The 17,729-nt window shown below is 35.2% G+C and overlaps 1 long non-coding RNA gene across 1 annotated transcript in view; it reads right to left on the bottom strand.

Moving 5' to 3' along the window:
• Positions 1 to 4,485: 4,485 nt before the first annotated feature.
• Positions 4,486 to 17,729, bottom strand: part of LOC134418092 (uncharacterized) — a 93,038-nt gene continuing 79,794 nt past the window's right edge. Inside the window, exons 5-6 of the long non-coding RNA XR_010027689.1 lie at positions 16,486 to 16,604; positions 4,486 to 7,063 (exon numbers count right to left, since the gene is read on the bottom strand). This is a non-coding gene — a long non-coding RNA (uncharacterized LOC134418092). The remainder of the gene's footprint in view (positions 7,064 to 16,485; positions 16,605 to 17,729) is intronic.

The following is a 17,729-nucleotide window of genomic DNA, read 5'->3' on the forward strand; positions in this document are numbered from 1 at the left end:
CTGGAAAATTCTTATTGTTTTGAGTACTTAGTATATCATCTATCATCTATATCAGTATTTCATCTTAGTTCTTCTGAAGTTTTTCATCATTCATTCCTACAATACAATAAGATGATCTTTGGTATACTTTAGCAACTTTACCCCTTTCTCCCCTCATGATCTTCCCTGCTTCCATTATTGTCTCTCCATTTTGGACTCCTACCTAAAGCATAAATAATATTCATTACAGATCTCCTCTCTTCCTAACTTTTTAGCAGTTAATCAAGAAGGGTTTCTTCCTTAACAGATATTTGCAAATATACCAGATATTTGAGTAAATATGCATTACTACAATCAATTGTATTATCTTCTTTTTTCCCTTCTCTTTTCCCTGGGATCCTTATAGAAATTATGTAAAAGAGGGTGTTCTGCAGTGCAGCTCCAGTAAGTACATGGTGTAGATCTCCATATAAAGCCTGCAGCTCATGTGTCTTGAATGAGCTGAATGCAGCTCCCTGTGAAACAATGATTATGGAGATATTAACTGAAGAAGAATTTACAAAGATTGCCTCCTTTCAAGTTTTCATCACAAGAGAGAGTGACTTGGACCAATTACACTAGCATTTTAATGGCAATCCAATTCTCTGCGTTTCAACCAATTGTCAAAACCAAAAATGCTTGGAAAGCTGAAAGAAGATGAAAATTGTTAGTTGCCCTGTATAACGAGCTAGACAGCAGGGTTGTTTTTAAAAAATAGTCCCTAAAAATATTGCTTACAAAAAATTACACTTTTATCTATAAATTATTGGGCATAACATATTTGTCAATGGAATGGACAATTTTTTTAAATGGAAAATGAATCACTCTATATTACACATATACATCAATTCTTTATATGCATAGAAAATTATTCAGATACATGAAAGAGCAAGAACCAGTTGGTAAAATTGAAATGCATAAAATGTGGAATGAACATGGAAGAAAGCAATAGTTTTGGATTTACATGACTTCTTAAATAGGAAATAAAAAAGATATGCAAATATATGAAAAAAAATATTCAGTAACACTGAAAAAGCCCCTGGGTTTTATAGAATTTACTCTTTAAAGCCTTGTAGCAGTCAGTTTGTTTTTTTTTAAAAGGAATCTATTCCACTCCTATGGCAAAACCCAAAAGGATACCGAGAAGCTGGATCAAAACACAGAAGTCTGATTTTTATTTATGGGTCAGTTTGTTGGGATTTTTTCCAGATTCCATACCAGTTCCTTACAAATGTAATGTTTTACAATGAAAATACTGTGTTGAAAAAGAGATTTGAACCACAATTTTTGTATTTCTATATGTGGCCTGTGGTATTTCCAATATTACCTGCTTTATTTGATTTCATGAGTGTCATTTGCCATTGATATTATTTGTTTATGTGTCAGTAGAGTTCAGAGGTTTCAATCCCTATCAAAAACCCTCAGTGCCAAGGATCTTGCAGTACAGGCTATTCTCTGGTGAACATAAAATTGGAATAGTCAGAAGACAGGAGAGAGAGTGGATTCATTCACAAAGATCTGAATCTGAGCATAGGTGGGTTCTGTTATCCTGTCAGTACTGGCAGCTTGGATTCCATCACCGTGTCCCAGTGTATGCTCTCCCTGTGCTCACCCAGGGACTGAGCCCTGGTCCCCAGGCCAAGGAATGCACCACGGACTGGGCCCGCTCTGCATTGAAGCGGAGCGTGCATTAGAAATACAAGGCATCTGTCTCAAACCTTTCCTAGCTTCCAGGTGGTGCTCTCTGGACACAGAAAATAATAGTTATTTTGTACACACACAAAATAACTGTTATTGTGAGGTTTCTCAAGTCCAAAGTGTTGTAATAGTACATGTTGAGTTTGCTGAACCCAAGTTACAGAAATGTTGCCTGAATTCCTACAAGTGAGACTCTTGTTATGAGCCAAAGTAGCAGACTGTGAGTACCAAGAAAGAAATTAGTTTTGGTCTAATTCTTAATAATCTAATAAAATAATTATTTTTAGACCAGTTGTCATTATATTAACACATATTTTATACAGGCAAGTTGATATGTCTAATCAAAATTTCTAGAATTCATCAATGGTTTCAGGCTGTGAGGGAGGGCTATGGCCATGTTTGGCGTTCCATTTTTTTCCTGGACATAGGGATGAGGATGATGTTGTGCTGACAGTTTCTTTCTAATCCCTCCGGGGTCTGCCCTGCATGACATTTATTGTCATGCTTTACTTATTGGCCTGCAAGTGCACAGTACCTCAAAATTCACATCCACAATCACCATATGTAATGTTTTGCACTTGTATATTTGTTCTTCATTCTCTGTTACATCCAGAATTGGTTTTACTCAGCTCCTGGTTCTGCACTTTTTGTGACTGGTTAATTGAGCATTGGTGAGTAGTTCACAGCCCAGGAGCCACCTGATTTCAGTGGAATTACATATTTTTTCTCTGTATTTATTGTACACATTTGGCTGTATTCAATTTTTCTCCCGTAATAGACTACCTCAGAAATACTTATCAGAGAATGTTGAAGGTTGCAGGAGCATTTAAATTACTTAAACCATTTCCTCTTCAGTAGCCTTGATTTTTGAGTGAAGCCCATCTCAAAATTAGAAGTGTTCAATGGCAACCTATAAACTACATTAAGCTCTATTAACTCATTGGAGCAACCTATTTTGGCAGATGTGCTCATCCAGAAAATAGAGAACATAAAATCCAATGGCTTTTTCCCACAGCATCAGACAAATTTAAGCCACTCATAACATCAATTTACGGAGAAGTGGCAGACTTATAAATTACTTGAGCTTTATAGGCAATATGAAGCAAACATATGGTGTAAGGTATTTGGAAAGGCATTTATGAGTCCTGTAAAAATGCTGTAATAAAGTTCTAAACAGTTATGCCAGGGTACTTTTCCAATGTTGCTATGTGTTCCTAACTCTTGGGTCATCTTTCAAACACAATTCAATAGTATCAATGTATTTCTCAGCTTTCAGGACCAATTTTGTGCAGTCTTAACTTTACTTTAGCTGATACTAACTGATGTTTTTTTCATTTTTAATTTTAAAATTTATTTCAAGATGACTCCATTACTAGTCACAGAAAACAAGAAAATCAAATTATTGAAAATCCATTAATTGAATTTGTAAAATGCTTTATATTTTTAAGGCTGTTTGCTGTGCAATGAGGCAAAATAATCATTAGTGAACATCCAGAAGAGTAAATACTTCAATGCAAATAATTCTCTGCAAAGTCCACCCATTCTTTTTATTTTGGTTATAGATCTTTCCCTCTAACCAGTGGCATGGTAGTCTGTTGACGTGTTCTTGCTCTGCAGTGCTGCTGCTCACCCTTCCCTGCTTCATCTTCAGTACCATTCAGGAAGGCACCTGAGTCTTTCAGAGCTGACACATCAGCTCCTTGCTTCAGGAAAATGCAGTAATGACAGTCACAATACTGTGTATGAGACAACAAACAATTCAGAAGGTTTTAAGTCTCATCTCCACTTCAAATCAAGGTCTCAGAGTCTTCCTTGGCCCTGAATTAGCCTCCAACCTTTCTCGTGAACTGACAGGTTAAGGGAGGACTCTTGGTGTTGGTGTGTGCTAAAGGATACATATTTTTCACTACCCTCTCACCTAAATATAGCAACTAATGATAGTACATTCCTAAACATCAACTCCTAAAATTTTATTTTTATATAGCCTTTATAAACAACACAGAACATATTGAACAGAATGTTTTTTCTGAAGCCCATTACTATTACATAGCTACAGAATACTCTTGTGAATTCCTTAATTTAACAGAAAAACCTGCTGAAAAAGCATTGTATAAATAGACACTTTTTAGTTTTCACTGACTGAAATATGCATTTCATTTAGAAATGTTATCCAGTTGGGTGTTTAATTCTCACCTTGTACTGCTCTTTGGGTTGATACAAGAGTCTCTGGGGAGGTACTGTAATTTACTGAACCAGCCTGACTTCTTTAGAGTTAGTTCACTAGGAGTTTCTTGTCATTTCGTTCATTTATTTCAGAATTAGATAATTAAATTTTCCCTGATATGTTTTTATTTATGAAAACTGGTGATCTGTACCCAAATGCAAGGCAATGGAGATATACAGATTGTTAAAGGTATCCACAAAATCATGACAGAAATTCTCCTGGTTTTACTCTGTTCAACAGGGTAAAATCCCTCTTTTTGCTTTGATCAGCAAGATTTACTCTTCATCAGTGATGGATTTGAAAAGTGCAGCATAATAAAAATTGCCATAGCTTATACCCAAAATTATAAAAAGAAAGCAATTTGAACTCTAAACTCATTCTATAAAATTAATTTTCTTATGTAGTCTCTAATTTTAAAACAATTTTCGAGGAATAGAAATATTTTATTGTTGATTAAATGTGAATATTAGTTGTGATAGAAATCAAACCAGAATTATTTGAAAGATAGCAAAGGAAGCAATATTTACAGTACTGAATTCTTTATTGCATAAATAATATTTGTTGTAGGTCTTTCCAGTAGACATAAAACTGCCTGCTGTAGATGGCTGTGCAGAGTTGACAGAAAATTAGTAGCTTCAATTGTAATTCCATAAAACCTATTTGTATAATTTTACTATTTGCAATCTTTAAAATGTTCCCTCTCTGGAAAATTCAGTCCTTAAGGACATTAAAAATAATAAAGTAGATATTTCTGTATACCTAATAACATAAAATTGAGGTATTGATTTTTCCAGTGAATATATTAAGACTGTGAAATTCATTGTTCAGGAAAAAGGTGGGAGACATGAGATGGAAAAGATTGTAAGGATATTAAAAGCTTATAATTATATTGAGACTTTGCAGAGTCATATCCCCTAATACCATACCTACTTCAGATATCAAATTAAATATCAATTTGACTAAGACAAAAATTCAGGGGGACTTATTTTGCCAGAGTACCCCTACTGATTTTGGCTAAGGATTTGTCTCTGACCATTTTCTATTGCTCCTCAGAGGAGATGAGATATTGAGTTAACAGAGAGTAGGTGTTTAATTATGTTTAATTAACTCTTTGTTAAATAATCATTTTTTTATGGAATCTTCCAAATATTTAGACTTTACAATATTATTCAAATGGTTGGTAGATTACTTTGGGTATTATGATATTTTAGAATAAAATTTAGGATCTATAACTAATGGGTTTACATGACAAAATAGACAAGATAAGCATTTAGAGATTGATAAGGCTTCTCATTTCTAACAGTACAATTTGGAGAAGAGCTTTTGAAATAAAATTTAAACGGATTTCTATAAGCATGTGATAAAGTAGAATATCCGGTATATCATGTTTGAAAACGTATTAAAGGCACATTCAACATGTGCCAGTTCCAAGAAATTGGATGTCTGGTCTTCTAAATGTTCTTTTTCTGCTCTTCCCACTACATTGCAGTGCATCCTGTTTTGTATTATTAAGAACTCTGTTAATCAGTAGTTATATTTTTAACTAGAGATGAGCATAAACTGTCACTGTCATAAGACGTGACATCTAAGAATATGTCCAAATATTACTTTTTTAACAATGAAAAAAATATTTTAACAAAGTGAAGAAGTTTGATGAGTGAGCAGAGTGCAAACATGTCAGTGTCTTGTTAATGGGAAATAAAAGAGTGTTTTGATCTACCACTTCTGGCTATTTTCAGGCATCTGGAGTTGCCATCCTACGGTCATGCAGAAGTCTATAAATCAATTATAGTCTTTAGTTGATTACAGCCTGATCTAAGTCAGATCACCTAGGTCAGATCTAGGCTGGCAAGACTTTTTAATTAATACATTACTTCTCATGTCACAATAAATAAACGAAAGAGCTAGGGCATCTCATTTAGAAAGCATAATAAAGCATATCTTTGGTTTTCCTGTCAACAAGTGAAGAAGCTATACCCTAATAAAAGATTCAATGACACCTAAAATATCTTATCTACATGTACTTGAAACAAGTTTCCTTCTATTTCTTGAGACTGTTATTCGTTCTTTTTTCTAGCTCTGTCTCCTAAGCCAAATGAAAGTCAAAATAATCCAGTTAGCTATTAACAAGACCAGCATCGTAAGTGATTTCATTTTTAAGTCAACTAGTTATGAAAATGTCAAGCATCACAAACAAAAGAACACACTAATATTCTCCTTGGAAATCAGAAAAAAATATCAAACCCCAGAATTCATTATCTTTTTCCTGGGGCACTCAGTGTTAATGTATCTGCCAATCATTTGAAAACTATGACCACTGTAAAGGCTCCCCGGGCAAATTTTTAATTTATATGCAATTATATTACAGACGTACTTTCCATATCTTACATAAATAAGTTGCTAATATCTCCCAAGATTTTAAACAAATTTTAAAAAGACTCTTTTATTAATGATTCTGTTATAATTTAATGGTTCTACTTGTCATCAGGTCATAGTTTTTGCTGCATTCCCTCAGGGAGCCAATGCTGTACAAATTCTAAGTAAATTAGTTTAAATGAAAACAAATTAACAGTGAATCATGCAAGCTGACCTTTACCTATTAGTTGTAATGCAAGATTATTATCTGTAAGTCAGTAAACACTACAGGATAAATGATTCATTTAAGCTTTATTCACATTAATGAGAAGTGAATTTTAATTCAGCAAAATATCCTTAGTGGATTTCATTGTATGAATATTGTGAGTAGAAAGGAGACGTATGAAAGTCAAGGAGGGGAGAAGGAGATATCCTAGAAAGGGTGGAAGAGATATAGGGCAGAACAAAACCCCTGGACTCAAGCTTGCACAGGCCTATAAAGACTTGGGGGACACAAATACATCAAGCTTCTATTCATCAACAATAAGTAATCTGTTGCAACAAATCAGATTAGTTAGCCAGGCACTTTGTGAATACTCTGTCAAAATTGGCAAATGCTAAAAACCAGGTATTTCTGCCTTCAAAATATGCCCCTAGAAGCTGCAGGATGCAGATGTGGCAGACAGTCAGTGTGGCCAAGTGCTTTTTTGGTTAACTTCCATCCAGCAAACTGTGCTTCTGGATGAGAATAACAGCTACCAGAGGTACCTGAAAAATACAGGAAGATTTTAGCTACTGGATATATAAGGTTTTTTGCAAAGAAAATAGACATATTGTGTGAAGATGGTAAGTATGCTTGTAATAAACATGGAGAAAAGAAAGGCTCAATGAAAAAGTAAACCATGCTTGCTACAGCTCATTAATGTTTTATGTCAATAGGATTATGATGTGACTGGTGCAGAAGACATGGTGTGGAAGCAAGTGGAATGAACTGGGGTTTGACTGGAAAGCAAAAACTGCTCAGCACTTCTGGATGGAAGATTGTGGCACAGCAAAAAAGTGGGGCCACCCTATTCGTGTCCAGTCTTACTGTGCAAAGAGGATAAGGACTTCTCTCCTTCCACTCAGATAACTTAGAAAATCTACTAGTTCTGTGGAACATTAGTTTTTGATGTTTTTTGCCTATATAGTGCTCTCTGCAAGACCTGATTATGAGGAAGGTCCATAAGTGTCATGATAAATAATAATCAAAGGGTAATATTAGAAAAAATGGTGATAATATAATACCAAACAGATATTTTCTTCAAGGATTCAGGAGAGGGCTGATTTTCTTAACAAATAACTCTGTTGTAATAAAAACTTGCCAGGTAAATTTTCTTCTGTGCTCCTTGATGTGCTGTTGTAATCTATTACACTCACAATTCTGAGTAAACTTAGGATGTTCTGAGACAGCCCATCTGTTATTCAAACACACTTAAGGCTTCCTTTTCAGTGATTTTTGATATTTGATTGATAGGTATTTGAATTCCTGCAAGGTGTTCCCCAAAATGTGGTGGGGCAGAGTTCTTAAAAATAAATCAAAACGTTATTTGTTTAATTTTTCTATTCTATGCATTTTTTCTGCCAGTATAGTCAGCACAACCTTATCTCAGTCTAGCTGTCTATACTCCAGCCATTTTCTATGGATTTTTTTCCATGGAAATTTCCATTATGTTTTTAATCTTCAGCTGATGATGACTGTTCTATTTTTCATCTGGTGCTGTCTTTTTCTAATTTGATTCATACTCCTAGGTTCCAAAGATCTTTTAAGATCACTTGCTCACTACACTACACAGCTGTCAATAGTCAATTATGGTATTCCTGAAAAATTAGTACTGCTTAACCCAATCATATTTCCATGTTGAACTATTTTTAGCTTTTCCAAGTCCCCAAGAAAACTTGCTGTGAATTAGCACATCAGACTCCAGGTCTAAAGAAAACTATTTACCAGGCTAGACCACAAGGGAGCAACTATTTAAATCACCTTCTGCTTAATAATTGAGAGGTTTGAGTTCATCCCATCGCAAGACAGGCACATAGTTCCTCATGTGCTCTGAAGGTGTTGACAATAGGTAGGCACTTCAATGCCAGAAGCCTTACAAAGGTCTTGTGGATGTCCAGACCACCTAACTGGGGCTGTGCAGCCTCTTCAGCTGTGCTTCTTAGAGCAGAGCAGTGCACTAATATATTTATGTACATTCACAAATGTGCACGTGACATTTATATGATGTATGCAAAATAGGTACCTTATAAAAAGTATTCAGAAAAGTATATCTGAATGGCAGGAATTTGGTCATAAGATTTAGACCTGATCTCTCAAACACAGAAAGCACCAGTGTTTGTTTTCTCCTTTGTGAATTTTGTGCATGGAATAATTTGGACAGCCTGGGAGTTGCCTATTCTTAGACCTGGGATTCATTAACAGAAAACATTTCTAGTAGAAGAAACAGATCCAGGCTTTTGATGTTTAGCATGTCAGCTATCAAGTCCAGACGTGGCTATTTAACACTCATTATTTGCTTTCAGCTGCTACAATATGAAAACAGAGATATAAAGGTCTGTCAGAGTTCTGCCCTTGCCTCATTTAACTTTACCAAGTCATGGGACAAAGTAATTGAAATTTTACTGTGTAGTAATTTTTATGTGCTGCAAGTTAGTGGAAAACGCAATTTCATAGTTCCTGACACTCCATGAAAACCAAAGAGAATAGATTTTTCCAAAAACCCAAATATTTTCATGTTAGACAAATCAAGTCACTACCTGATTCATGTCAGTCTAAGACACTGCAGTGAGATATTTTCCAAGATTATTTAGCAAACTCTGAGAGATAAGACTTATTTTTTCCTCCTCTGATTGCATTAATTTCTGTGTCATTTCTTTACTCTAAAAAAATCTGACCTCAGTGTTATTGTTCCTGGATTGCATGATATGAAACAAGTATAATACAAATAAACCAGTTTATTAACAGTTGATCTTTATCAACATACTTCAAGCTTTTCTAAAGTGATACTAAATGACAGCAGGAAGATTTCAAGAATAAAACTAAAAAGATTTGTGGTATAAAGCTGATATCAAGAGCCATGAAACTAGGGAATGTGACTCATTCCCATTTCTTCCTAGGAAAGAAATTATTTACCTTAGAAAATTATGAATGGTAACTACAGCATTATTTCTTTAGTTATATTAATATACCTCTGAATGATGCAGTCTATATCTGCATGAGTTAAACTAAGAAAAAAAGTAAAACACAAAAGTAATAATTAATTTTAAGAATTTTCATGCTAACAATGCAGAAGTGTACAAGAAAATAACTATTTTCTCAATCTGAATTCATATCTACAGGTATAAAACTGCATTAGTAATCTTTTCTGCAATGATTACACTGACTCAGTGCAGAGAAAATTGTCTTTTTCTTTTTGTCAGTCTAAAGCTTTAATGAGTTTATGTCAGAAGAATGTAAATAAATGGCAGACAATGAGGGGTTGTGGAAATAAAAAAGACAGTTTTATGGCAGTTTTCATTTTCTTTCAAACTTTTATTCTAATTTTATATTTTCTACTTCATAGAATCTTTGAATACAAAAGGGACCCTCAAAGATCATCTAGTTTCAACCCCTCTGCTGTGGCAGGGACATCTTTGGGTGGTTGCATGTAGAAGGTAGCTGTCAATAGCTAGGGATCCCAGTGGATATCATAGACAAGTGGTGTCCCTTAGGGGTCTTTACTGGGACAAGAGCTATTTAATTCCTTCATCATTGACACAGGTAAAAGGATCCCTCAGCAAATTTGCAGATGACACCAAGCTGAGAGGTGCAGTTGACACACCTGAAGGATGGGATGCCATCCAGAGGGACCTGGACAAGCTCAAGAAGTGGGCCCATGGGAATGCTATGAGTTTTAACAGGACCAAGGGCAAGGTGCTGCAGCGGGGTCAGGGCAACCCCTGTATCACCACAGGCTGGGGGATGAACAGATGCAGAGCAGCCCTGCCAAGAAGGACTTGGGGTGCATGAGAGGCTGCACTGAGCAGGCAGAGTGCCCTCCCAGCCCAGAAAGCCAATTGCAGCCTGGGCTGCATCAAGAGAGCATGGCCAGCTGGTCAAGGGAGGGGATTCTGTCCCACTGCTCCACTCTGGTGAGACCCCACCTAGAACTGCATATCAAAAGGATGTAGCAGAATTTTTAGCAATGTATTAAGTTTTAAAAAAAAGTATTAATAATTGTAAACACTAGAGGCCTTGAAAAAATATATCCATGAAGATTACAGAATCTACATCACTGAAGATTTAAAAATTCATCAAGATATATCCTAGGTTGCCTGATCTAGCTTCAGAGTTTGACCTGCTTTCAGCCTGTGTTAGAGTTGGAGTACCTTAGAAATTCCTTCCACTCCAGAACATAAAACAAACATAACCCTTTATCTCATATCTGTTCTGGTTTGCCAAACTCATTCTTGAAGACTGAGATCCCAAAGTTCAACTACAATTAGCAAACTCAGTATAGCACCTGGTACTTGTGAGATTTGCCCATTCCTCCATGTATGTACCTAGTGAGAAAATTGTTTTATTCTTAAAGTCTCTGAATGTATGTGGGTATATAAAAAAATGTTTAGAACAGCAGATTTGAGTCCATGTGTTTTATGCAACTTCCGAGCTTCTTGTGCCTAGAACTGTTAGGAAAATATAAATGAGTCTGTTGTCTGATGTGCAACTAAGAATAATCTCTTTTTTGTATATTATACACATGCTATCACTTGATACTAGAGAGCTGCAGCAATAAAATATGATTATCATAGTATGCACAACAGGTAGTTATACAGATCTGTGTATTTGTAGGTCAACTTGGATAGCAATTTCAGCATTTGGATACTATTTCTTTAAATTAATTTTAATAATTATTTTAATAATTTAAATTATACTGTCATTGTATGTATTATATATCTATATTATTTTTATATTTTATTATACCATTACATATTTTTTATGATACTATTCTAAGACCATTTAATCTGAAAACCTAGTCCAGCTGGCTATCAACTGATGTACAGTCACAAAGAGCAGTACAGAGCTGAAGATTTCACATGGAGAACAAACCTCGAGTGTAAGTACTAGACAGTAATTTTTTTAATCTCTGTGGGAAGAAATTTAGGGTGTATGCATCTGAGAATCCCCTGGGGACTGGTGTGACACTGGTGTCGGCTATGAGTCACAGAAGCTTGGAAAACCTTTTTGAAACGCTAAAGCTCTTTAATACTGCAGAGTTCTCAAAACTATTAACTGCAGAGAACATAATTAAAGATGCATACTGTTAACCTAAAATATGCCCAGCTCTTCTAGATGCTCCAAATGTGAGACTGCAAGCAAGCATGTTTTAAAGTGATAGGTTAAAAAAATAAAATTCAACTATTATCCGTACACATTTCAAGTTAAACTGTTTTACTGAACTACCAAAATTCTTAATCCTACATCATTATACCATTTAAAATGCAGTTTGCTTTATTTTTCCTCCAGTATTTCTTCTCCAACCATACTGCTTGAAGCATATGGTTCTATCAGCAAGAGCAAAAGTGTGGGTTCAGTCCTCACCTATTGCTGAGAATAAATAATACCTTAGCTAAAACCAAATGTAAATAATCTCCACTAGAGGAGAAGACAGTACAACATATTCAAAATATCTGTCATTGTTTAGAAATTGTTGGGAAGGGCTTTAAGTGGAACCCAGGTCATTGACCTCTGCCATTTTCATCACAAAATACAGAGACCTTTGAAAGAAAAACCTTATAACCAACAAAATCTTATGCTTATTAAAAGGTTTAAATTACTGCCCTTGCATTAGGGATGAACACCATCCCCAAAGTAAAAGCAGCCTAAAAATGGTAGAAAGGGTGGGATTCTTAGCTCACAAGCTATTGTTTAAATATTTATATATTTGTATTTATATAATATATATTCTATACATAAAGCTGAATATAAATAAACAATATAAATAAATATATATTCTATATATTAATTCAGCTGTAAAAAAACATTGTAATGCGACACTCAGTTCAGATGTTAAAGAGAGAAAAAGGCCTTGATATGTTGCACTGTCCAGGCATCTGCTGGTTGATGTTAGGAATAATGTCCTGATGTTCCCTCACTGATGATAGGGAGAGTTGTCTCATGCCTCTCACAGTCTTGGAGGTAAGTTGTACATGATTATAGGGGAAAGAGTGGTTCCAGTGTCCTGCTCTAAATTCTGGTGATGAAGCACTGGGCTGAGTGACATGTTCCTGATCACTCCCAAACTACATGATTTACTACCCTTTTCTACAGCTCTTTTCACAGTCCAGTTTCTTCATCTTTACCATCAGCTATTCCTATTTCCTCTTTCCCCAGGGATCTCAGTTTTGCTGACTTTTTACACCTTCTTGTTATTCATGATGCGGTTGCCCTGGAAAATTCCACCTTGGTCAGCAGTTCTGTAAGGTAATGCCTCTTTTTATACATAGTTTTTCATTTCTGCCATTTCTCATGTTGTTGTCATCTTAGTTTAGTAAGCCTTGGCCAGTTGCATTTACTCTTCTACATCTACTCCTTTGCTATTTGTTACACCTGTATTTTCTCTTGCTGTTCACTGCTTAGTGCAGTTCAGGACTTTTTTTTTTTCTGGATACTCCAAAACAAGTAACAGCCCATAAACTCTGCTTGTTTATCTTGCCTTTAATCTGCCCTAGAGAAATACTTGTCTTTAGAAGAGGACTCAGAACACAAAATGCTATTGTAACCCAGAAATGCTACTTACTGTCTTTTGATCAATTTTTGTTGCAAAGTAAGGGAAAATAAATATAACAATGACTCCAAGAGACCATGTCTATTATTGATGAGGGCACTTCTGAATTGCCATCCCGTAACAAAAACATTTTTTTCCTCTTATTTAAAGTCCTTCCAGTTTTTAAGGAAGAGGATGGTGTGCACTGGCTGATATGTATTGAATGAGCGTGAGAGTGCTGACAGAGCAAAAATGGCATAGTCTGTGAGCAGATGGAATAAAAAAATTAATAGATATGTCTACTTTCACTGACTGTTCTGGAGATACAAATAAGGTAATATTAAATGAGTGAGAGAAAAAGAGACAGGCCTTACATGTACATCTGCTGACAGTCATCAGTGAAAAAGAATAAAAATAAACAAAGACTTTTTTTAGCCAATACTGCCATTAACATCCAAGGCCCTCAGTAGATCAGACTGGGCCAAATTCATCTTTGTGCCCTAGCTCTTGGCAGCATCTACTTCCAGATATTGGATGGAGTTTCAGATGGCCTAAACATGGATCTTTCCATTGGTTCTGGAAGAGACATAGTGATTTATAACTGTTGAAATCCATCCTTGTGTATTTGCAAAGGATGTAAACCAGAGCAGAGACAGATCCATTGATTTTTCCTCTCACTTCCTTGTCAATGTTTTCTGTTTTGTGGTGTTTAACATTTTCTCTTCAGTTCTTACAGATATCACCTGCATCAATTTTAGTCACTCCTGAGGTACAACAGCTTCCAAATAAGCACATAGTTAAATAATTCATTTAACACTTTCTTTCTAGTCAGAGAAATAACGAATAATCAATTGAATAATAAAGAGTAAAAAATGCTAATATTGGCCCATTGTGTAAGAATTTACTTATATTTTTCTTTACATTTTAGAAAACAGTGAAGCTGGATTTTAAAAATATGTAGATGAAATACTACTATAATGACTTTGATGCTATAAATAATGATTACTCATTTTAGAAGCCCTTGAATGAACTCAGTTTTATTTCTAAACTGTATGAATGACCTGCCATCTTTATATATCAGATCATTAGTGGAGATTTATACAAATAATGTGGTGATTTATTATGGTTTTCTAAGATCTCTGGTTGTAGTTTATGCCCTGATTTCAAGCATGAATGTTGTCAATATTTTGCTTGAACTAAATAATTTATCGCTAGAAACAAAAAGATTGACAAACTAGATGCTGTACTCTGCAAAAATTGATCTGGTAGTGGTAGATCAGAAAAAAAGTCTGTCAAAAATTCTTTCTGTAATAAGGCAATATTTGCATTATGTACAATAAATAATATGGAAGATGTTACTCAATGTGCATGAAAATGAATTACAGTCATCAGCAAACTAATTTTGAACTTGTTTTGTGCATCGTTAATTTAATATTACTAGAAAATCTATACAATATTTGATATGCACTTAAGATTACATTGATCAATTTCTTCAGTCAGTTACAGAGACATGTCTTAGAAGATTTCTGTTTGTATCATGATTTAACATCTCTTTAACTTCTTTTTGCATGAAACAGTCAATGAAATGCAGTGCAATCCTATGTTACATAAACAAAAATTCTATGAACATCAAATATTTGCACTGTATGGAAAAACTGGAGGATTGATTTGCTGATAAAAAGATTTTCTATGTGTCATTGTAATGCTGCAAAACTGGTCACTTCAAGAAGAGGAATTTTCCATGCTTATACCATTTTAGAAAAAAATCTTAGTGCTGAATCATTTACAGTAATGTTGCTGGAATAAAATTTTAATGCTTTATAATTTTGGGTCATTCTCTAAGTAAGGGAAACATCCCATGAATTCTAGTTCTTTTTGTTCAAATATTTTGATGCTTATTCCTCCTGTAGATTGGCAAGTCTTAAACAGTGTCATAAATAATAAACTCATTGGAGATGTGGCATCACTTAATGCTAATAGTCAGAGAAAATATTCATAGCCCTTTGCTGCTTTAATCTGATGAATTCTCTGAAATCTGGTGTCCTGTCTTGTGATGCTGCAGTTTCTAGTTAAAGCAACTTGGAGTAGGCACTTCGTAAAAACCCCTTCCATACACAGAGGGCTTCCTCTATGACTTAGTATTGCTTATCTCCAAAATAGGCACTATTTTGACTAGGTCAAGTGGCACCATTTGATAAAATATCAATTTTTCAAACACTTGCTTTGGGAAATCTATCCTCCTTTTCTAACTTCGCAGCAGTCTTTTCCTTGGCCTAATTTTCAACTCATCCTTACATTTATAGATTTTTCTAACGCTGTTACTTTCTGCTCAACATTTTCATAGCTGCTGAATGGAGTAATATTAAAGGATAGGTCACCCTGCATAGCTGTCTATGAGGAACACTTCAAGACAGGGTTGGATGCATTTCTTTTCTATTTCCAGCCAATTACTTAATCAACATACCTACTATCGAAAAATAATGTGCAAAGTAAAATGGGGCATGTTATAATATCTCACTGTTTTTAAAACCCCTATATGTCATTTCATAGCATTTTAATTTTTTCATGCTTTGTAATCACTACTTTCTTGACACCCACTGTACATTGACTAATACAATCACTAAAAGTCCATCTCAGAATTTCCTAATAATGTCTAAATTTATTTGCAATCTATGTCTGAATAACTAAAATGAAAATATTGCCTGGTCTGCATTCTTAACCAATACTTGCGTGTGGAAAATACCAGTAATGCAAAAAGAAATGTTTAATTTCAGTATTTCATTTTCTGTTGTGTTGTTAGCTGTAGCATTATTAATAGCACTAAAGTTACTTAAATAAATATTTTATTATTTTACTAGGAAGGTAAAATTTATACATCCATATAGAATCAGTAATAGAGAAATTCTTTGCACCCACATTTAACTGCTGAGCATGCAGAATTGTGTGCTTGACGAGTCCAGCTCCTGCCTCAGCATCCATGTAATTCTTCATTTTAATTAGATCTCTTGGCAAAGATGCAGACCAAAAGCTCATAAGTCTCCTTTGACTGTTTTAGATGAATCAGCCTTGCTGTGATACAGTGCACACCTACACACTCACATGCTTCTTAGCTGTCTTCACAGGATAGCAGAAATTAAATTAAAAAGTCACATGGCCACCTTACACAACAGAAATAATGGAAAGTTTGGCATTTTCACACTTATTTCCACACATATTTCCCTCTTACATCTTCTCAGTGCTCCAAGTACTTAACTAGGGATTTCTTGCAAGAACTTAATCTGATCCTATGAAAAGTGGAGTGAAAATCACACTAGAGTGGCTCCAATAGCTGTACAGATTTTATCTAGAAGTAAAGAAATGTGATCCAAGTAATTTCATCCTGGGAAGTAAAGACTGAATTACCCAAAGTATGGTTGTCCTGCATGGGTCCTTCCCGTGGGGTGATTCCTTCAGGAACAGACTGCTCCAGTGAGGGTCCCCTGTGAGCCACAGTCGCTACCAGGAGCTGGTACAGAATGACTCTGCATGGGTGACAGACAGACAACCAGCTCAGTAGCTGTACTGGACTGAGACAGAATCTGTTCTTTGCCTTCTTAATGTTTAGTTCATTGCATCAAAATGTATTCAATTCTTAATACTGTTGGCCATTAAACTATCCACAACGAAATGTTTTTTGAAAGTATACTGACATGTGGACTTTTTTTAATATGCCACTCTATTCAAGTTTTAATAAGTACAGAAATTCAGGAAGAGTATGTATAAAAGGTTTTTTTGTTTGAATTACATTGCAGCTTTGCAGAGTATGAGAGGTTTATGCTTAACTGTTTACAAATAGAACAACAGACTTTAATTTCTTCTGATGTGATTTCAATTTGGCACACTACAGCCTGAGCTCTCCTTACTGACCAAACCATTATTGTTTCTCTGTTATTACGGAAATACCTTGATCTCAAGTTGATAAAAGTAATAGAGACCATAATGGGGTCATAATGGGTCAAATCAAAGGTCAACCCATTCCAGCATCTGCTAGTAATAAAACACTTAGAAAAGCAAATATGAGCAGCGCAATGCTACAGCCCCCAAGATACCCACTTCACCTCCCATGATTTACTGCTCTGCTGCTTTTTGGGCCACAGAGGGATTGGTGGTAGTTAATAACCATCAGTGGGGTGTTTCTGACACAAACTTACTGTGTTATTTTTGATGTCATGGAATCATATGGCCTCTGCAGCATCCCATGGTAAAGAAATTCCAGCTCAGCTACATAGGAAGAAGTTTTTGTTTTGTCTGTGGCATGCTAGTCCTAGTGGAGCTCCTTATTATGTACTGCACAAGACAATAATCAGCTGAGGCCGATTTCTTCGAACTCCTTCTGTTTCTAAAAACTGTTACCTGTGATCGTCTCCATCATCTCTTCTGTAGACTGAAGACCATTCATCCCTACAGTTACAGATGTCTTTCCTGCTGTTCTTTGTAGATTTTCCTTAAATGATTTTTCTAGTTTCTTTTATTTTTTTTAGTCATTTGTTAGTCCTAGCATTTGACTTGCCCATTACTGTGCACATCATAGCAGTAAAGCCTTTTCACATTTATCCCATGTATTTATATTTAGTTGTAGATATCATTTGACTGTTTTTGTGACCTAT

This window comes from Melospiza melodia, chromosome 4 (assembly GCF_035770615.1).
Source record: "Melospiza melodia melodia isolate bMelMel2 chromosome 4, bMelMel2.pri, whole genome shotgun sequence".
NCBI classification, from domain to species: Eukaryota; Metazoa; Chordata; class Aves; order Passeriformes; family Passerellidae; genus Melospiza; species Melospiza melodia.